The following is a 22,179-nucleotide window of genomic DNA, read 5'->3' on the forward strand; positions in this document are numbered from 1 at the left end:
CTATTCCCTCAGCAACATGCACAAAAAATGGCCCTGCACCCTTCAGATATTCAACATGTTATTTAAGTATGCTTGACAAAGATCATATTTTATGCAATTCATTAATTGTTACTAATTTTCCAAAGAAAAAGTAAGAAGGCTCTTCAGTTGTAATCAGTTCTTTATTCAATTTTCTTTTTTTTTTTAAACGGATAGCCAACGTATTTTGTCCATTACCGGACTTCTTGAGGGCTATGAAAATAGAAAAAGACACAATAGTGCTATTTTAAATAGTGCAGACATACACACACATTTTAAAAACTGCTGCTTTTAAAAAAACAGATATAGATATTGCAATGTATGTCCATAGTAACATAATACACAGAAAAAGGTTGTTTTTCCTGCTTGGGAAAACATCTTTACATAACAATTGTGTTAGCTGAATTTTTTGTCAAGCAATCATTGGAACATAAAATGCTTTGTTTAAACGTTTTTAGAAATTAAATACAAACTTATCACTAGGAAACCTCTATACATACTATTCGTATCTCTACAGTTATATAATGTCACAAAAGGCACCATTAACTCGTTGATGAAAGGTTTTCTATTTTTTCACATTTCAAAGCTTAATAGATATTCAATATGTCAAAACAAAAAAAAAACATATACCTTTATTAGCATCATAATAGTTGCAATTCTAATCTGTAGACACTGGAAATAGTCAATCAATCTGTGAACGGAATGATGCCCATCATTATACACATATTATACCCTTTTTCACACAAAAAATATTCATTCATATGCAAACATATAACATCATTTCTATACAGCATGTTTTTAAATTTCTAAACCAGTACTATATATGAAAAAAACATCATTTAATGATGTATCAATCCTAGTACATTATCAACTCTAGGGTAGGTATTTCTAATTACTTCGAACATAGGTATTAGATTTAAACATAATATACTATAGCACAGTCTTACTTACTATAGAATGAATGATGAAAGGACATTTTTTCCAAGGAAGGGTAAAATTCAAGTATGTTCTCTCACAATGAGGTATAAAGCCTAAGTGAGATAAATAAATAAATATACATAAGTTTTCTGATGGAAATAATAATAATAATAATAATAGTAAAATGCACAAGATCAATTGCTACCCCTGACCTAGGCACCATCCTTGTATTATAAGATGACCCTGCCTATGTGAGTATCCATCATCTTACCCCTGTAGTATGGGCCATAGTTCATTATGCAGTTGGAAGTTACAAGAGTCTCAAAAATGTCATAGTCAAGAAACCAACCTTACCCCCGAAAAGCCTCAACATATTCATGAACTCTTATCCTAGTGTCAATGATCTTTGTCAAGCATACTTAAATAACATGTTGAATATCTGAAGGGTACAGGGCCATTTTTTATACAATATCATTTACTGTTGCATTTTTGCACTTTTTAGGTGACCAATGATATGGGTAGCAGCCTTGGGTCAAAACCCCATTCAACAATCCTCAGATACAGGGAGAAAAACGATGTAACACTGCAGTGACCAAAACAAGGAACATGGTCAAGAGGAGCGCGTGGTCCTAAAACCCTGGTTCCGCTGCCTGGATAGGTCACGTGGAAGACTATTGTACTCAACCCCTATGTTATGCAAAATCATCCTCCTATGAGCAATATTGCACAAAATGTGCTTTAAAACAAATGTGCCATGGGACTAAGAGCCACAAAATACAGAGGAACTGGAAGAGAATGCAGACATCAATGGCAATATCCAGCACACAATGGCTGGCCACCGGAGTCGGAACCAAATAGTGGCCAATTATTTTGCTTAATTAATATGATGGCTGGTGGATATCTTGTTGACAAGGAGCGGACAGGGTAGAGAATTAAGGTGGAAGATAGAGAAAATACAAGCAAAAGAGGTCAGGGTATATAAACAATGGGATGGAAAATTACGTGATGAATCACTCCTTGATATAAAGTTTTTAAAAAATGGAAGATAAATGCATGGGCTAACCATGAGCCTGATACTCATGTGCACACCCAGATACCCATGTAAAGACACACTAAAATGCAGACGCTGACAGAGAGACAGCAAGTATACAGAGATGCTTGAAGTGCTACACAAGATAAATACAACATAAAGGCATTCATACAGGACATAAGCAGGACACAGACTGACAGCGAGACAAGCATGTAAAATGAGTCATAGATTCGTGGATGGATGGATGGTTGCCTCATGACCACATTAATGTTTGACCCTTTGCTGACAAATTGAAACTCAAGTTAAGGAAAGATTAATGTGATTGTTTTTATTTCTAGGGCACACCTCAGAGAAGTGACTTCCAGTAAGTGATGGAATACTCCAGTCTGAGTTGTCCTCTTTGGAGTAAGTTCTAAAAGTAACACAGGGTTTTCTGGCTGTCCGTTTCATGTTTGGCCCCCTGCTTCAGGACTGGCCTGGAAATGCAAACCAGCCCTGGCAATTGAAGCCGACTGGCCCCAGGAGGGGTGAGCATTGAAAACACTGCACCTGCTTTTGTAACAATATTGGCCCCCTGTAACAAAAACAGCCCCCAGGTTGTCCAAAACAGGTCCTCACCCTGGTGGCCCACCAGGGAAACGCCCGGTGCTCACTACAACCAGTCCAGCCTTGCTTTGCTTTAATAGCACATTGGCATCAGTGCTATTCCATACCATCAATTCTTTAGTACTAACATATGAGACACTAAGGTTTGACAGGTCTCTGCACTTGCACAAAACATGGTGCATCTGGGAATGGCTTTTTCCTTTACAAACACTCGACTCAGATGTATTGGCTAATGGAAATCAACAAACCCTACTTGTTTCTGGTGCCCGGCACTTATGAGCAAGAAGACAAATTATGTATTTATATATTGTTTTGATACACGTTCAATGAACATTTTGCAACAAGATGAAAAGGTACAAATGCCACGAGTATAATTTTGCATTGTTCTGCTTGCTAACATACATTTTGTATCCATAAAGGTTTCTTCTAATGGTTCTGATTCCAAAGGACGGAAATGTTTGTGCATTTAACAAAAAGACAGAAACAAGTAGCAACTGTTAGATTAACTTGTTTAAATATTTACATGTTTTACTATATTAATCTGTCAAGTTTTCTTACTGATATTTGTTTGTGTGTGATTAAACACTAGTGTTTAGAGTGCTGTAAATGTTATAGTCCTTCTTTGATATGAGTATGTTACCATCAGCAGTCAGGCATGGATATTAGTAGCAAAACTGTCATAACAAACATCTTCCTCAAGGTGCTCTCTGTACAAATACAAAATGATTCCTTCCTGTGGTGTGTGTGTATGTATATATTACCTACTGGCGGTCGCCAGTAGGTATATCTAGTTAGGATTTTTTCTCTATGGGATTTTTGAAAATTCTATGTCTAATAACTTTGGCGTTTGTGGACGGAATTGGCTGAAATTTTCAGGAAAATGGAACATTTTGTTTCTGAGCAGCCCCTGAAAATTTGGGGGGGGGTTCGTCAAGGGGGGTCCCAAAACGCGTTTTTCCCATGTTAATTTCCATAGGGCGGTTGGCCTCACTTTTAGCCTGAACGGCTGAATGGATTTGCACGAAACTTGGCAAAATTGTAGGGACTGGTAGCCCGATGTGCCTTTGCTAGGTCTCAATATATGTGCTCCAGTGGATTTTGAGAAATTAACGTTCAAAAAAAGATATATATCTGTGACAGCGTCCCGGGTAGCGCTCCGTTTCGCGTACTTTTCGCGTTACGGAGTTTTGCGAAGCGAAGCTGATTGGCTCTCCGTTGTCTGTAAACATTCCAAACAGTCCGTAGCGGCCGCCATCTTGTCTCTCGGTAGGATCGAGAGACAAGAGGAGGCCAAAGCGAAGGGGCAAATGACCATAAGGGGGCATAGTAGATCCTCCCTGACCCCCTAGGTTTGATGTGGAGGCTTTAAAAGGGCCCCGCGGGGCAAAAAAAACAAAAAAAAATAGTTTTTTTTCGTGGGGTGCGCCGGGAAGCGGTCTGGGGAGCGTACTACAAGGAAACAAGAATGATTGACTTTTAACTTATTGTATGTTTATAGACTTTTTTTGATATTTTTTTTTTTTCTGCCGAGTGACGTCTCGGCCTATCTCCACGGAATGCAGTCCCTACCATCTCGGCGTTTAAGCCCAGGGGGACCGGTAGTGTGGAAGAGATAACGTCTGTTAACGCTCGATTCGAAGGAAATCAGGAAGTGTTGAAAAACATTGTCTGCGCCTTCTTGCCTTTTTTCAAATGCCACACTTTTGTCGTGCACGGCAGCCATTTTAGATGCCTTGACCAGACCCACTCTCTGCATGCTGTGGATCCTTAGCATGGCTCCCCACCCTCGCAAGCATCTCCCCCAGGCACTGGTCACCCCCGCTCTCTGTCTTATGCATGGGCAATAAACCTCCCCCCATCTGCGCTGCTCTTCCTTGAGAATCACACCCTGTGCCCGCCCGACACCTCCCTTTCGCCCTATTCACTACCGCACCCTCTGACACTCCTCTTCCTCTGTGTCTGATTGTCCAGGCCGGTCCCAGGCTATCACCTAGCCCTGCAGATGTAGTTTATGGCCCCAGCTGTAAAGAATCACCTCTCTTCAAAGGAGTTACAGTAGATCAAGGCCCCCTCCCGATGAGATCCGTCACACCACACGCGTTCCTACTATCTGAAAACCATCCTGTATTGTGATTGGGGAGGGGACCGAGCCTGAAGCGGAAGATTCCAGGGATGCCTCTTTGTACATCAAAGTTTTTACAATTATGTGTCACATTAAAAATATATAGCACTCCAACAAAGTAGTAGGATTATAAAACTTTAATAACTTATAAATATATACAACGCAACAAAAACAGTAAATACATTTAAACATTTTTTTGAAAAAGAAGCAACAATGGTCAGTAGCTGTGTTTTGTGCGAATAGTCCCAAGGCAGCACAACGTGCTGAGTTCTGGACGGCACCCAGGTGATGTTACCTGGGTGCCGCACTGGTTTTGGGTATCCTACAATGCAGCTCCGAAAAACGGCGTGGGGCGTCCCGGGGGGTGCGGGGGGAGGCCTTGTCAGTAGCGGTCTGTTGTGCGAATAGTCCCAAGGCAGCAGAACGCGCTGAGATGTGGATGCCACCCAGGTGATGTCCAGTAAGTTGCCGCACTGGTTTTGGTATCCTACAATGCTGCTCCGAATAACGTCGTGGGGCGCCCCGGGGGGGGGGGTGAGGCGGCGTGAACGGGCCTCCCCAGGTGGAGGCTCGTCTGCTGTAGTTGGGCGCCCCTTTACCGTTTCAGTTGCCATTCCGCCCGCTTTTGGTACACTGTGCCAAAATCCGCCATTCAGCTGAGTTGCGCCCACTCTTGCGGTGCAGCGATAGGCGGCTGCCACAGGACTCTCAAAATGGCGGCAGGCTCTTTCCTTTTTGGGCCTGGTCCACTGAAATGGCCCTGGGACACCTTGGAACTCGGACGCTTGTCTGCTAGGTCTTGGACCCCATTCTCGAAAGCGTCCCCTCAGCCTTGAAGATTCTACAAAAGTCTTGGGGGCCCCCGACTCCTGCAGGCTTCCGGTGGGGAGCGGCTGCCATGATTGCTCGCGGAATGACCACGACGGAGCCACGAGATGGTGGTGCTTTCATGCTGACGCCAGCTTCAGTCTGAAACATCCAGAAACAAGGTGGGGCTTTCATCGTTTGGGGAAAAAAAATGTTTTAATCCAATGAAAAGTGTTATTTTTAGGTCATGTGATCAAGCCTTCCATCATTAGGAAACCAAAAGTAAAATGAACCAAAGAAAAGTTTTATAAACAAGTCACATGACCTGTTATGCGGCATAGGCCTATAAAGAGCGTAGAAAATCCGTTGGAACGTGAGGCGGCGTCAGTAGCGGACCGATGTGCGAATAGGCCGAAGGCAGCACAACGCGCCAAGATCCGGATGGCACGAGGTGGTGTCCAGCAAGTTGCCGCACTGGTGTGGCCATCCTACAATGCTGCGCCGAAAGTCGGCTTGGGGTGCCCCGTTGGCCTGTGAGGTGGCGTCAGTAGCGGACCGATGTGCGAATAGGCCGAAGGCAGCACAACGCGCCAAGATCCGGATGGCACCGAGGTGGTGTCCAGCAAGTTGCCGCACTGGTGTGGCCATCCTACAATGCTGCGCCGAAAGTCGGCGTGGGGCGCCCCGTTGGCCTGTGAGTTCGCGTCAGTCAGTGGGGGCTGTTTGAGGATCTGACTGCATTGGAAAGCAATGTGATGCTGTGCGTCGCCCCCAAGATGGAGGTTCCTCGGCTGCAGTGGGGCGCCCCTTGGTGTTTCACTCGCTATGCAGCTGAGTTGCGTGCGTACTTGCGGCGAATAGGCCGAAGGCAGCACAACGCGCCGAGATCCGGATGGCACCGAGGTGGTGTCCAGCAAGTTGCCGCACTGGTGTGGCCATCCTACAATGCTGCGCCGAAAGTCGGCGTGGGGTGCCCCGTTGGCCTGTGAGGTGGTGTCAGTAGCGGACCGATGTGCGAATAGGCCGAAGGCAGCACAACGCGCCAAGATCCGGATGGCACCGAGGTGGTGTCCAGCAAGTTGCCGCACTGGTGTGGCCATCCTACAATGCTGCGCCGAAAGTCGGCGTGGGGCGCCCCGTTGGCTTGTGAGTTCGCGTCAGTCAGTGGGGGCTGTTTGAGGATCTGACTGCATTGGAAAGCAATGTGATGCTGTGCGTCGCCCCCAAGATGGAGGTTCCTCGGCTGCAGTGGGGCGCCCCTTGGTGTTTCACTCGTTATGCAGCTGAGTTGCGTGCGCACTTGCGGCGAATAGGCCGAAGGCAGCACAACGCGCCGAGATCTGGATGGCACCGAGGTGGTGTCCAGCAAGATGCCGCACTGGTGTGGCCATCCTACAATGCTGCGCCGAAAGTCGGCGTGGGGTGCCCCGTTGGCCTGTGAGGTGGCGTCAGTAGCGGACCGATGTGTGAATAGGCCGGAACCAGCACAAGGCGCCAAGATCCGGATGGCACCGAGGTGGTGTCATAGTTGAGAGTTCTGAGAAGCGGGGGGGGAGGCGGCGCAAACGAGTCTCTCCCTCCATGTGGAGGCACTTCATCTGCAGTGGGGCGCCGAGATCCGGATGGCACCGAGGTGGTGTCTAGCAAGTTGCCGCACATGTGTGTGTTGAAAAGATGAAAGGTCCACAGCAAGTCTATGTTCCTTCAGTGGAGCGCCGTCTAGCTGAGTTTCGCCCTCTCTTGCTGCTACAGCGACAGGCGGCTGCAACAGGTCTCTCAAAATGGCGGCCTGTTCTTTGGATTTGGGCCTGGTCCACTAAAATGGCCCTGGGACACCTTAGAACTCGGACGCTCGAATTTTTTTTCCTTTCCTCTACATGCAGAAAAGGTAAATGCCCGGTACGTTACCTGCCTCATCTGCCACGATGTACTCTCCAGAGGAACCGAAAAAAAATATAGTTATGGTAATTATACCATGCATCGTCATATGGAGAGGTGGCACCGATTAATTATAGTGCTGCACAAAAGAGAGATTTGGAGGACAACCCCCGACCTGCCAGTACATTCACCAAAGAAGTGGCACTGACAGCATCAGAGGCAAGGGAAACGGTCCCAAATATTCAGAAGAACTTTGGAAAGATTAAAATGACATGTTTAGATTGTGGCAAACTAATTTCATGTGGACAGATGAGTGTTACTCTAATAAATACAGCATATGAACATCATCATAGTCGATGGTTGGTGGAGACATTTTGACTATATCCTGGACCTGCCCGTCCTCGCCCAAAATGGCGCCGGAATAAATGGGACTCGTAACTCCTTGTTGTGTACTGGTTGCACAACCTTGATATCACGAGATACGTATGCAGTTTTGAAGCACATGGCGGGCGGGGACGAGAATTGATTGAATATTTCGACATCCCTATTGATATTAAGTTCTGATGTGTTATTGATTACTGTACTATTGAAAGTTCGAATTAACGTCACCCATGGTACTTGCCCGCAAATGTATATCTAGATAATTTTATTGTAACTGGCCCTGTCGTATTTTAATTATAAAATGTACGTCCACCGATTCCGCAACTGTTAGACACCTTAGTTCTTGCAACCTAATGGCCCGCCCGTTACGTTCCTCTACAGTGTAAATGTCTTCTCATCATATACGATTACAGTTTGCTCCGTGGCCGGCCCACGTGGTTATAGGCCCGTATTTGTATACTGACATTTTCACAATAAAGGTTTTTAAAAGAAAACATGGTAGTAGTATTTACATTGGTAAAGTTTTTAATAATAGTCACTGTTTTCGAATCAGTAAAAGGCAAGTGAAATAAAGCAGTCCAAATACATGAAGGGTAAAAGGTATAATACGCAGGAACGAAGTAAAGATAAATGGTCAAGGGCTGTTGTGTTTTCTACTCCTGCAACATAAAGTGATCGATAAGAATCTGATATTCAGGCGTATCGGCGACTAAGACAGCAGGCCGAGCCTCTTTTGCTCAACGGCTCCGTCATGGGACGAAGAAACGCCCTTTTTCTCGAAAAAGGAATATATTTTACTTGCAGGACAGTTGTACATTTTCCGGGAAAGTACATTAGCCTGGAACATTATAACATATATGTTTAAGAAAAAATAATGTTCGAAAGTAATAAAAAGTGTAATTTTTAGGTCATATGACCAAGCCTTTCATCATTAGAATAAGAAAAGTAAAATGAACCAATGAAAAGTTTTATTAACAAGTCACATGACCTGTTATGCTTACGTTACGCGCTGCGCGCCGCGCCCCGGATCGCTTCCGGGAAGCTGCGCACCGGAGCACTTCCGGATGCGCTAACGCGGCGCGTCATATGACGCATTACGCGACAACGCAGGTCCAGAATATAGTCAAAATGTCTCCTCCAACCAGCGGTCAGAACACAACCTCTTTCAGCAGGCTAAATAGTTCTGTTAAATGACAACAAAAGGGACAGGCAACAAGAACCATCAGTCAAAGAGGGGAGGGCAAGTTCTTCTCTACCGGGTCACGTTGGGGCACTACCGGAACTGATCGAATTGGTAGTCTACAGTGTTTCTGGATGTTTCAGACTGAAGCTGGCGTCAGCATGAGAGCACCACCATCTCGTAGCTCCGTCGTGGCCATTCCACGAGCAATCATGGCAGCCGCTCCCCACCAGAAGCCTGCGGGAGTCGGGGGCCCCCAAGACTTTTGTAGAATCTTCAAGGCTGAGGGGACGCTTTCGAGAATGGAGCCCAAGCCCTAGCAGACAAGCGTCCGAGTTCCAAGGTGTCCCAGGGCCATTTCAGTGGACCAGGCCCAAAAAGGAAAGAGCCTGCCGCCATTTTGAGAGTCCTGTGGCAGCCGCCTATCGCTGCACCGCAAGAGTGGGCGCAACTCAGCTGAATGGCGGATTTTGGCACAGTGTACCAAAAGCGGGCGGAATGGCAACTGAAACGGTAAAGGGGCGCCCCACTACAGCAGACGAGCCTCCACCTGGGGAGGCCCGTTCACGCCGCCTCACCCCCCCCCCCCCGGGGCGCCCCACGCCGTTATTCGGAGCAGCATTGTAGGATACCAAAACCAGTGCGGCAACTTACTGGACATAACCTGGGTGCCATCCACATCTCAGCGCGTTCTGCTGCCTTGGGACTATTCGCACAACAGACCGCTACTGACGAGGCCACCCCCCGGGACGCCCCACGCCGTTTTTCGGAGCTGCATAGTAGGATACCAAAAACCAGTGCGGCACCCAGGTAACATCACCTGGGTGCCGTCCAGAACTCAGCACGTTGTGCTGCCTTGGGACTATTCGCACAAAACACAGCTACTGACCATTGTTGCTTCTTTTTTCAACAAAATGTTTAAATGTATTTACTGTTTTTGTTGCGTTGTATATATTTATAAGTTATTAAAGTTTTATAATCCTACTACTTTGTTGGAGTGCTATATATTTTTAATGTGACACATAATTGTAAAAACTTTGATGTACAAAGAGGCATCCCTGGAATCTTCCGCTTCAGGCTCGGTCCCCTCCCCAATCACAATACAGGATGGTTTTCAGATAGTAGGAACGCGTGTGGTGTGACGGATCTCATCGGGTGGGGGCCTTGATCTACTATAACTCCTTTGAAGAGGGGTGATTCTTTACAGCTGGGGCCATAAACTACATCTGCAGGGCTAGGTGATAGCCTGGGACCGGCCTGGACAATCGGACACATAGGAAGAGGAGTGTCAGAGGGTGCAGTAGTGAATAGGCCCCCTCCGAGTCCGCGCCATCACACCGTCCCTCGGGGGCCTCCGTCAAGCGGTTCAGGGAGGCACCGCATCACATTGTTTTCAAATGCAGTCACGTCCTCAAACAGCCCCCACTTACATTGAGAATAGTGAAGCTGTAGCAGGTGCAAATAAGCTTTAGACAGTCTAACAAGCACTCCTCAAAACTTTGAACTATCAGAGTGCATGAGTTTCATGCTCGATAGATTGAGCTAGCCGGATCGGGCAACAAAAAGTATAAAATAGTTATGTAAATAGTTATTTAATAAAACGTTTTACCCTGTTACTTTGCTGATGTGTTGTATATATTTATAATATTTGCATAGGGTTTGTCGTTATTTTGGGCGGGGTGGGTGGCGGAGCCGAGCTGTCTTGCAGCCATCATGGTGTGGAGTTCAGTTCATCTCACTAGTTTCGTATTTCTCATGAGGGGTTGTTCCTAATGTTTCTATTTTAGCGAGGTCAAAAAGAGATCCCATTAGTGGCCTACTGATTTTGCTCGATTCCTTTTGTTTTTTTACACGATTTTTCACTATCTGCAAAGACTAAACAGAGTATTGCGACTCTGTGCTTGTTTGTAAATAGAGAATGAACCAAAGAGAACCAATTCTAAAACAGTAAATGCTTGGATAACAATCAATCAAATGGAGAGAGAAGCAGGCACGACAGATTACAACAGGGGCAAAGGCCTGCGTTAACTACCCTTCACTATCTGCAAAGAGAGAGTACTCCTAATAGAAATGAGGGGGGGGCAGCATTCAAAGCAGATCAGTGTGCATAAACACGAAAATGTTTTTACTTACCACGTACTTGACATTCGACAGCTTATGATATTTGCTATTAAAAAACCATTGAAATTCACTGAAAAAACCATAGGTTAGAGACTATATATAGTTAGGAATTAGCATTTAAAAAACCTTGAAAATTCACTGAAAAAACCATAGGTTATAGACCATATATAGTTAGGAATTAGCATTTAAAAAACCTTATTTTACTCACACAAAACCATTGAAATTCCATATATAGTTAGTTGCACTAACTATATATCGCGCACCCGCAATCCACTGCTGATGATGTCACATATTACATCATTCATGACATGGTCAGTGACATCACTGATGACATCACTGATGACATCTCAAATGACATCACTGATGGCATCACTGATGACATCTCATTTGACATCATTCTTGTGCTAATACGATAAACCTCTTCAGACTCTAATATAACCTTAGATACACTCAGTGTATACAGACACTCACACACTGTCACTCATCCATGGAGTTACTCACACACCTAGTCAGTCATGCAAAGAAACAATCTCACCTCCATTTCCTCATTTATACAGTTATACACACCTTACTTATTCAAACATATACTAACACATATTTACTCTCTTATACAATCCCTGATACAAGTTCACAATGATCCATACAGCCACTCACACATTCAGTGGCTCTCATGCACAGTTATTTATATATGCCAACTCTCACATGTACTGTGTTTTACATATGTACTTACTATGACATGTAGCATTGAGATATCCATTCACTCATCAATACACTCATGCACACAGTCAACTGCCCATGTAGCTGTTTCCACATGCACTCTTGAACTCATACACCTAGTGAATCAACTACTCACACATCTATGCACAGAGTCACACACCTCCCAGCCACCCCCACACAAACTCAATCTCCCATACAAATACTTGGGCAACCAATCAATAACACATATAGCCTCTCGTATAGCTAATGATCAACACATGCAGCAGTTTACATCACAACAGACATACTGATGCACACATTCAGACAGTTTAGTCACTAACCCATGCATTTAGTACGACACATTTATTCACTCACTCATACAGTCAGTCACGCACCTACTAAATCCTTCATCCAGACACTTATACATCCACTCATTCTTCAATATATCAAACATATTTAAACTTTACAGAAACACACAGTCACTGGATGATGTCATCAGTGATGTCATCAGTGATGTCATTTGAGATGTCATCAGTGATGTCATCAGTGATGTCACTGACCATGTCATGAATGATGTAATATGTGACATCATCAGCAGTGGATTGCGGGTGCGCGATATATAGTTAGTGCAACTAACTATATATGGAATTTCAATGGTTTTGTGTGAGTAAAATAAGGTTTTTTAAATGCTAATTCCTAACTATATATGGTCTATAACCTATGGTTTGAATATATATATATATATATATATATATATATATATATATATATATATATATATATATATATATATATATAATATTACCTACTGGCAGTCGCCAGTAGGTATATATAGTTAGGATTTTTTCTCTATGGGTTTTTTGAAAATTCTATGTCTAATAACTTTGGCGTTTGTGGACGGAATTGGCTGAAATTTTCAGGAAAATGGCACATTTTGTTTCTGAGCAGCCCCTGAAAATTGGGGGGGGTTTCGTCCAGGGGGGGTCGAGAAAAAAGGGGGGTCCCAAAACGTGTTTTTAACATTGAGTTTTCCATAGGGCGGTTGGCCTCACTTTTAGCCCGAACGGCTGAATGGATTTGCACGAAACTTGGCAAAATTGTAGGGACTGGTAGCCCGATGTGCCTTTTGTAGGTCTCAATATATGTGCTCCAGTGGATTTTGAGAAATTAACGTTTAAAAAAGATATATATCTGTAACAGCGGACCGGGCAGCGGCCCAGGACGCGTACTTTTCGCGCAACGGAGCTTTGTGAAGCGAAGCTGATTGGTTCTCCGGCGTCTGTCAACATTCCAAACAGTCCGTAGCGGCCGCCATCTTGTCTCTCGGTAGGATCGAGAGACAAGAGGAGGTCAAAACAAAGGGGGAAATAACTATAAGGGGGCATAGTAGATCCTCGCTGACCCCCTAGGTTTGATGTGGAGGTTTTAAAAGGGCCCCGCGGGGCAAAAAAAAAAAATAATAATAATAATCGAACGGCTGAATGGATTTGCACGAAACTTGGCAAAATATTAGGGACTGGTAGCCCGATGTGCCTTTGCTAGGTCTCAATATATGTGCTCCAGTGGATTTTGAGAAATTAACGTTCAAAAAAAGATATATATCTGTAACAGCGCTCCGCTTCGCGTAACGGAGGTTTGCGAAGCTGATTGGTCATTCTGTCACTGGGCTATAGTTGGGCTACATCTGGCTGATATTTGGGCTACATTTGTTTTTTTGTGTGTCTGGCGGCCATCTTTGGGCTACATTGGGCTACATTGGGCTTCATTGGGCTACATTGGGCTACATTTGGGCTCCAACATATATATAGGCCAATGTAGCCCAATATATATTTTTCAAAGTAAATTTTCGTAAAAACCACTGGAGCATATATCTTGAGACATAGCAAAGGCACATCGGGCTACCAGTCCCTACAATTTTGCCAAGTTTCGTGGAAATCCATTCAGCCGTTCGAGCTAAAAGTGAGTCCAACCGCCCTATGGAAATGAAGGAAATGAATGGGTAATTTGTAATTAGCAAATAGCTAATCGCAAACTAGGAATGGTAAAGAATCGCTATTTATTCCTTAAAGTTCGCTATTTAGGAAATGCAAAAAACTTTGATGATACATATGGCGGTTCATCTCTAACAAGATAAGAAGCATAGGGATACATTTATGATGACTGGCGCATCACCAGGGATGTGTTAGTCATTCTGTGCCGCTGTTCCGTCACCTATGGTGTGCTGCATTTACAATGCGGCGCATCATGGGGCAAAAACAGCACAGATGCGTGATGTATCTGTGCCGTAAAGGTGGCGCATTGCTGGAGTTGTATCGCAAGTGTGATGAAGCTCCAGCAAGGGTCGGGGGTGCCCCTGTCGCAGGGTTTCTGTTCTCACACAGAACTGTGGACAGAGGATTGGAACCTCGGCGAATTAGGGTGTCCCAAAACTCACGTTAGTAATCAAAAACTCCTTAGCAAGCTAGGTACAGTGTCACATTGGATATAACAAACTCTCAATGTTTAGACAATCCAGAATATGAACTTATAGTACCTCAGGATACGTGGAACTCATGAACAGTCGGTCGTTATATATTTCTTAGAAACCAGAACATGGAGTTAAGAAGAACACATGTGTATTTGAAATGTTTATTTACTAATGCCGTCTTCTCAGGCGTAGTATCTTAGATAATACAAGTACACATATTATCAGTAGCAAAATTACCAGCATAGTTACTAGTACATAAAAAGCGAATGGTGATAGTATGTTAACATGCTGTAAATGAATAAGAGTTAGCAACACTTATAAGCAGCCGCGGGCCGTGGAGGGAGTTACGGTGAGGCAGGGAGGCGGGGAGGGGGAGAAGCAGGGTGGAGAATACAAGTACACATATTATCAGTAGCAAAATTACCAGCATAGTTACTAGTACATAAAAAGCGAATGGTGACAGTATGTTAACATGCTGTAAATGAATAAGAGTTAGCAGCACTTATAAGCAGCCGCGGGCCGTGGAGGGAGTTACGGTGGGGCAGGGAGGCGGGGAGGGGGAGGGGCAAGGTAGAGAGGGCTCCACCCTGCTTCTCCCCCTCCCCGCCTCCCTGCCTCACCGTAACTCCCTCCACGGCCCGCGGCTGCTTATATCTCACCCTCCCTAATACACATATTATATTATTTGCTAAGAAGGTCTCTTTGTGTTGGTTTAGGGCGTGCCCATACTTTAGTGTCTTAGATTTGAAGGAATCACATCAGCATACACCAGCTCTCTCTTCATGTGAACCGCATCAACTGTTGTGTATGTGTGTTCGGCAAAGCAATATAAAACCCGCCTCATGCCCAGAATTGGCAGAAGTTGCACTTATGTTATGAGTATGAAGTCGTGGAGATCAGACCTCATAACAATTCTGTATCGTGTTGTTCTTGAAACTTTAGCACTCGCTGTACAGATATAGTTTAACAAGCAAAGCAGATAGTAGAGCAATAACATATTATTCTCATGTAAACCACGATGAACTACTAGGTGGAAAGCTAAAGCAACAACTAAGTGTCGTGTGCAGAAGTTGCAAAAAAGGAAAAATGGCGTTTAAACCGGTAATGAGCCCATGCTAACTTAACACGGTGTAAAGATATCCAGGACCTAGATGACACCTCCCCATGATCCGGAAACGAACTGAATAAGATAATAGAAGTGCCATCTCATGAGAGCAGATTGCAAGTTTATATGTGGACGGTCCGCAAGGTAAAGCATTAAAAACTAGGAAAATTTAATGCTAAAGAAAAATAAAACAGCCAAGTACTTTATCGAGTCTTAAGCCAATAGGCAAGGTAAATAATAAAAACTTGACAAATAAGTAAATGAATTGTCAATGAAATGCTAGTACTCAGCATATCAAACATGAAAAAGGTCGATGACATAACTGTGTATGCAAAATAAGCTGCAACAGCCTCCAATAGGAAGTCACCGTCTTCATCCGAAAACAGTTCAGCCATCCAATTTAAAAGCGGAAAAGAACATACGTGCTCTCCCAGCACCGGATCCTCTATCACCATCAGAGGACAGCTCGGTGGGTTTTCAAGAAAGCTCTGTTCCAAGAAAGACTGTGCTGCCGCCAGTAAATTCCAGGGACCAAGTAGTCCATGCATCAATGCCACAGCCATAATCCTTTCGCCAGGACAAACCAACTCGTGAGTAATGATAGGAGTCATCAGCTGATTAAAGTCGACGTCAGGAGAAACCGGTCCGCAGAGACACAAATCAATGGCCCAATCGAAATCACAGGTCAGGCAGTGAAATACAGGCTGGACACAGGTGAAGTAGGAGAATCGAAAAGATAATCCATATGCCGTGCTTAATATCGCCAACGGCATTGTGCCATAATATTCTAGCATGCGATTGCGGAACAGTGTCAGCAGCTGCAGGGTGGGAGGTTGCATAGGAGGGACATCCATATTTAAAAATGTAAAAAAGCACAAGAGCGTCCGCTGGTAATGCAAGTAAAAATGCCAATCCACGAACCAGAGTGGAGAAAATAGAATGAAAGGAAGCAGGGATGACTCCAAAGATTTTCTCAAATGAAGTCACGAGACCACTGGTAACAACTTTAAAAAAGTGCGCCAGGGCCTTTGTGGAGGATGCGTTAAAGATAGTCGGAACCATCTTGCTGAAATTGAAAGGCAAATCTGAATTGAAAAGGGTTGCACCTCTGTACGGGTGTTCGCTATGTGAAGCACGAAAGTTTCACGGGCCGAACTCAAGGCCACCTCTCTCTGAGACAAAAGAGCTCTTATTCTTGCCATGCCGTTGAAATCTGTCCCAAGGTTGGTATTTGTGGCCAGATTGAAAACTCCCTATGTTCTTGTGTGGGAGGAAATAGAACATTTCTGCAGCAAATAACCCGTTCACTTACTGTTACGATAAAAGGAATACTTTTAATTAACTCAGAACAATCTTCATTATTGAGCATCAAATAACTACCATTTGCCAACAACTTGAACGTGGGGATGATAGCAGGAACTGGCGTGCCTTGCAACACGCAAGCCATATTTGGTCGGTGTTTGTTGCATGAACCGTGTAACTGTATGTGCCTACACATTAGTGAATGATCTGGCGTCTCAGTGCATTCCTCTCCATTCAGATAAACTTCTTGATCATCTTTGAAACATCTGTATGTGTATGGAAGCGACCAGACCTCATGAAGAAAAGCACTACCTAAAGGTTCATAACGACCTATTGGTATATATTTCATACAATTTGAAAACTTATATAAAGCAAAAGGCAGCGTTATTAAACCGTGGATAAGGCACGTTGCCAAAAAACCCGCAATCCTCTGCTGATGATGTCACTGAGCATGTCATGAATGATGTAATATGTGACATCATCAGCAGTGGATTACGGGTAATAGTATCTCTAGTTTAATCCCCTATAGCTGTCTTTCTTTTAACATAAGTGTCTGTTTCCTTCCCTTATACTTACTGCTTTTGGTTCGCTTCCGGTTCGCGTACCGGCGAGCGAACTGGGAAGCGAACTAAGAGAAATAGAGGTTGGCACAGTTCCAAATATTGTACCAATTTTTTAATAACGGGGAGGTAGTTCTGAAAAGAACTTTTTTTTTATTGTTTTTGTTGTTTTATATTTTTTTTATTATTTTTCGGAATTTTTTTTTACTTTTTTTTAATTTTTCTGAACAGTTTTATATTTTTTTGGGTTTTTCTTGGAGGGGGCAATGAAAACGATTCATTGTAAAGGGCTCAACAGGAGCAACAAAACAAAAAAAAAGTATTTATTATTTTGGGCGTTTCGTACAAACTTGCATATGATAGTCAATAGCTCTGTTGATCAGAGTGATGCTTTTTTCTCCGTAGCAAATGAATCCATCGCAATATACGCAGGTGTGTTTTACTTCACCAAATCTCATTTGTATATTTGGCACCATCTCCCTGCCCTCTGGTCCCGTTACTTCCGGTACAACAGATCTTCTGGCCACAATAGGGAGATTATCTAGGTCGTTCCGAAACTGTGCAGCACTGTAGTTGTTAGGATGCCACCTAGTCATAAGGCGATGCATTGTGTAGTTTCCGAAACTGTATTTTTTCTCGGTTCCTCTGGACAGTCTATCTTGACATATAAGGCAAGTTACGTATCTTGCATTTACTTTTTTCTGACCTTTGGGAATTTTAAAAAATTGCCAAATGAAGTTTTCTTTCCGGTGAGACGTCCTGGGCTGCTCAGGCAAAAACTGCCTCTCTTCGTGCTCGTCGTCCTGTTCCTCTTCTTCCTCTTCTTGTTGAATTATAACTTGAGCAGGTGGTCCACTCTTCCTTGGATGTGGTGGAGGTGGTGGGGAAGCACCAGCTGAAGCTACTAAAGAAGCCATTGCTCAGTGATCACAAAGGGTCTTTCTCTCACAATGATGAAAGTCAGAGTGAGGAAAGAAGGAGGGATTTTCATCATTTGGGAAAAACAAGAGTTCTCAACCAATCAAAAGTGTTCATTTTAGATTATATGACCTAGTCTTACATCATTAGGAAACCAAAAGTGAAATGAACCAATGAAAAGTGTTATTACCAAGTCACATGACTTGCTGTGTTTACGTTAAGCGCTTTGCAGGGCCTCCCGGTTTGCTTCCAGAAACCTGCGCTTTGCGACTCGCTTCGCGTACCAGTTCGCTAACGTAGCACGTCATATGACGTATCACGCGAGAACGTGAAACGTCATGCGGACGGGAGGCGTCACGATGTTGTTTTCTAACGCGGCACTTGCGGTAAAGAAACGTTTACCGGCTCGCGGTCTATTTCGCGGCATCAAGGTCAGCTAACGGGAAGCTTCCCGATTCGCGAAGCGGGAACGAAGAAAAAAAAATATTAAAAAAAAAAATTATTCATAAACATATAAAATATATTTTTGGATTTAAAGAAGAATACATTTTACAGCTACAGATATTAGCTGTTAAAAAACCAATGAAATTCACAGAAAAAACCATAGGTTATAGACCATATATAGTTAGGAATTAGCATTTACAAAACCTTGAAAATTCACTGAAAAAACCATAGGTTATAGACCATATATAGTTAGGAATTAGCATTTAGAAAACCTTATTTTACTCACACAAAACCATTGAAATTCCATATATAGTTAGTTGCACTAACTATATATCGCGCACCCGCAATCCACTGCTGATGATGTCACATATTACATCATTCATGACATGGTCAGTGACATCACTGATGACATCACTGATGACATCTCAAATGACATCACTGATGACATCACTGATGACATCTCAAATGACATCACTGATGACATCATGACACACCAATACCAGTTACTACATACGCACTCACTGATTCGTACGTCTACACACACATTCACTCATTCACCCATACAATTACTCATACATACAGTCAGTTATTATTAGAACACTATCATATGCACTCATACACCTAGTCAGTCCTGTGAAGAATCAATCACACTTCGATTTCCTCATCTATAGTTAAACACAGAACACCATACTTTTCACACATATACTAACACATACTTACTCTCTTATACAATCACTGATACAAGTACACATTGATATGCACAGAGTCACACACCTCCCAGCCAGCCACACACACACTCAGTCTTCCATACATCCACTCATTCTTCAATATGTAAAACGTATTTAAACTTTACAAAAACACACAGACACTAGATGATGTCATCAGTGATGTCATTTGAGATGTCATCAGTGATGTCATCAGTGATGTCACTGACCATGTCATGAATGATGTAATATGTGACATCATCAGCAGTGGATTGCGGGTGCGCGATATATAGTTAGTGCAACTAACTATATATGGAATTTCAATGGTTTTGTGTGAGTAAAATAAGGTTTTCTAAATGCTAATTCCTAACTATATATGGTCTATAACCTATGGTTTTTTCAGTGAATATATATATATATATATGACATCACTGATGACATCTCATTTGACATCAATGACCACATCACTGATGATATCATTCATGTGACAATACAATGCATCTCCTCACATTTTAATATAACCTCTGTTTCACCCAGTGTTAAAAACAGAGTATAATTTTTGAAACCATTGACACACCAATACTAGTTACTACATACGTACTCACTGATTCCTACGTCTACACACACATTCACTCATTCACCCATACAATCATTCATACATACAATCACTCATGTTTACAACACAATCATATGCACTCATACACCTATACAGACACTCACACTCTGCCACTCATCCATGGAGTTACTCACACACCTAGTCAGTCCTGTAAAGAATCAATCACACTTCCATTTTCTACTCTATACAGTTAAACATAGAGCACCTTACGTTTTCAACCATATACTAACACATACTTACTCTCTTATACAATCATTGATACAAGTACACATTGATCTGTACAGAGTCACACACCTCCCATCCAGCCACACACACACTCAGTCTCCCATGCAAATACTTGGGCAATCAATCAATAACCCATATAGTTACTCATATAGCTACTGATCAACACATGCAGCAGTTTACAGAACAACAGACATAATGATGCACAAATTAAGACAGTTTAGTCACTAACCCATGCACTCAGTGAGACACATTTAATCACTCACTCATACATTCAGTCATGCACCTACTAAATCCTTCGTCCAGACACTTATACATCCACTCATTCTTCAATATGTAAGACATATTTTAACTTTACAGAAACATAGTCACTGGATGTTGTCATCAGTGATGTCATCAGTGATGTCATTTGAGATGTCATCAGTGATGTCATCAGTGATGTCACTAACCATGTCATGAATGATGTAATATGTGACATCATCAGCAGTGGATTGCGGGTGCGCAATATATAGTTAGTGCAACTAACTATATATGGAATTTCAATGGTTTTGTGTGAGTAAAATAAGGTTTTTTAAATGCTAATTCCTAACTATATATGGTCTATAACCTATGGTTTTTTCAGTGAATTTTCAAGGTTTTGTAAATGCTAATTCCTAACTATATATGGTCTATAACCTATGGTTTTTTCAGTGAATTTCAATGGTTTTTTAATAGCAAATATCATAAGCTGTCGAATGTCAAGTACGTGGTAAGAATTTTTTTTTCGTGTTTATGCACACTGATCTGCTTTGATTGCTGCCCCCCACCCCTCATTTCTATTAGGAGTACTCTCTCTTTGCAGATAGTGAAGGGTAGTTAACGCAGCCCTTTCCCCCTTTGTAATCCGTCGTGCCTGCTTCTCTCTCCATTTGATTGATTGTTCTCTTTGGTTCATTCTCTATTTACAAACAAGCACAGAGTCGCAATACTCTGTTTAGTCTTTGCAGATAGCGAAAAATCGTGTAAAAAAACAAAAGGAATCGAGCAAAATCAGTAGGCCACTAATGGGATCTCTTTTGACCTCGCTAAAATAGAAACATTAGGAACAACCTGTTGAAAATAGCAATGCGTATGTATATAAGCGGCGTTCATTTGTGTTCACAGTACCCCTTGTTGATTGTTTCAATCGAGCATTGAATTGTTCGAAGTTAATTCTCTTAACGATCTTCTCTACCTGCAAACGAGGAAGAATAGGAATATTCTATCTCCCTTTGCAGATAGTGAAGGGTAGGTAACGCAAGCCTTTAACACGTCGTACCTATTTCATTCCTCATTGATTGATTGATTGTCCGAACATTGACTGTTTGGGAATTAGTTCTTTTTGGAGGTATTCCCTGTTTGCAAATAAACGTAGGAAAATCTTTGCAAGTAGTGAAAGGGTACGTAATGCGGACCGTTCTCCCCCGTTGTAATCTGTCATGCCTATCTACTCCCCACTGATTGATGCACCTTTTTCACCCGGACCATTTACTAGAGATACGTCATCTGGCCCGACCAGAGAGCACCCCTAGTGAAAAGGACATATGCAATAATAACGAAGTGATCACTGTATCCTGTTAACAGAAACTTTATCATGAAACAACCTGGAAAGAAAAAAATAGGAAAACGAAAATCAGTAGGCCACTGATGAACATGAACTTTTATTAAACAACGAACAAAGAAACGATAACATAACGTAATGATAAAACCTATTAATGTCCTAGAAACAAGAAAACGTTAAAATATGCCAGTGGTGAGAGACCAGAAAAACAGTAAGAGAAACCAAATCACCCCTCGCTGTCCCACCGCCTGCCACGCCAAAAAAATCGATAGACTAGGGAAAATGCAAGTCAGTAGAACATCCACCCCCACTCTGGAAACTTCCAAGGTGGGGCAGGGTTCCGGCTACGCCCAGCCGGGAGCAGCCCATATAAGGCAGGTCCTGCTGCCACGCCTCGGCCAGGAGATCCTAACGTAGGGTGTAGCCGGAGGAGAGGCCGAGACCAGCGGGACCCGGCCAGGGGATTGCCTTTACAACGCTGAACAGTTGCAGGGGGGGGGAATGT

The sequence above is a fragment of the Lissotriton helveticus genome, chromosome 10, assembly GCF_964261635.1.
Source record: "Lissotriton helveticus chromosome 10, aLisHel1.1, whole genome shotgun sequence".
Lineage (NCBI taxonomy): Eukaryota > Metazoa > Chordata > Amphibia > Caudata > Salamandridae > Lissotriton > Lissotriton helveticus.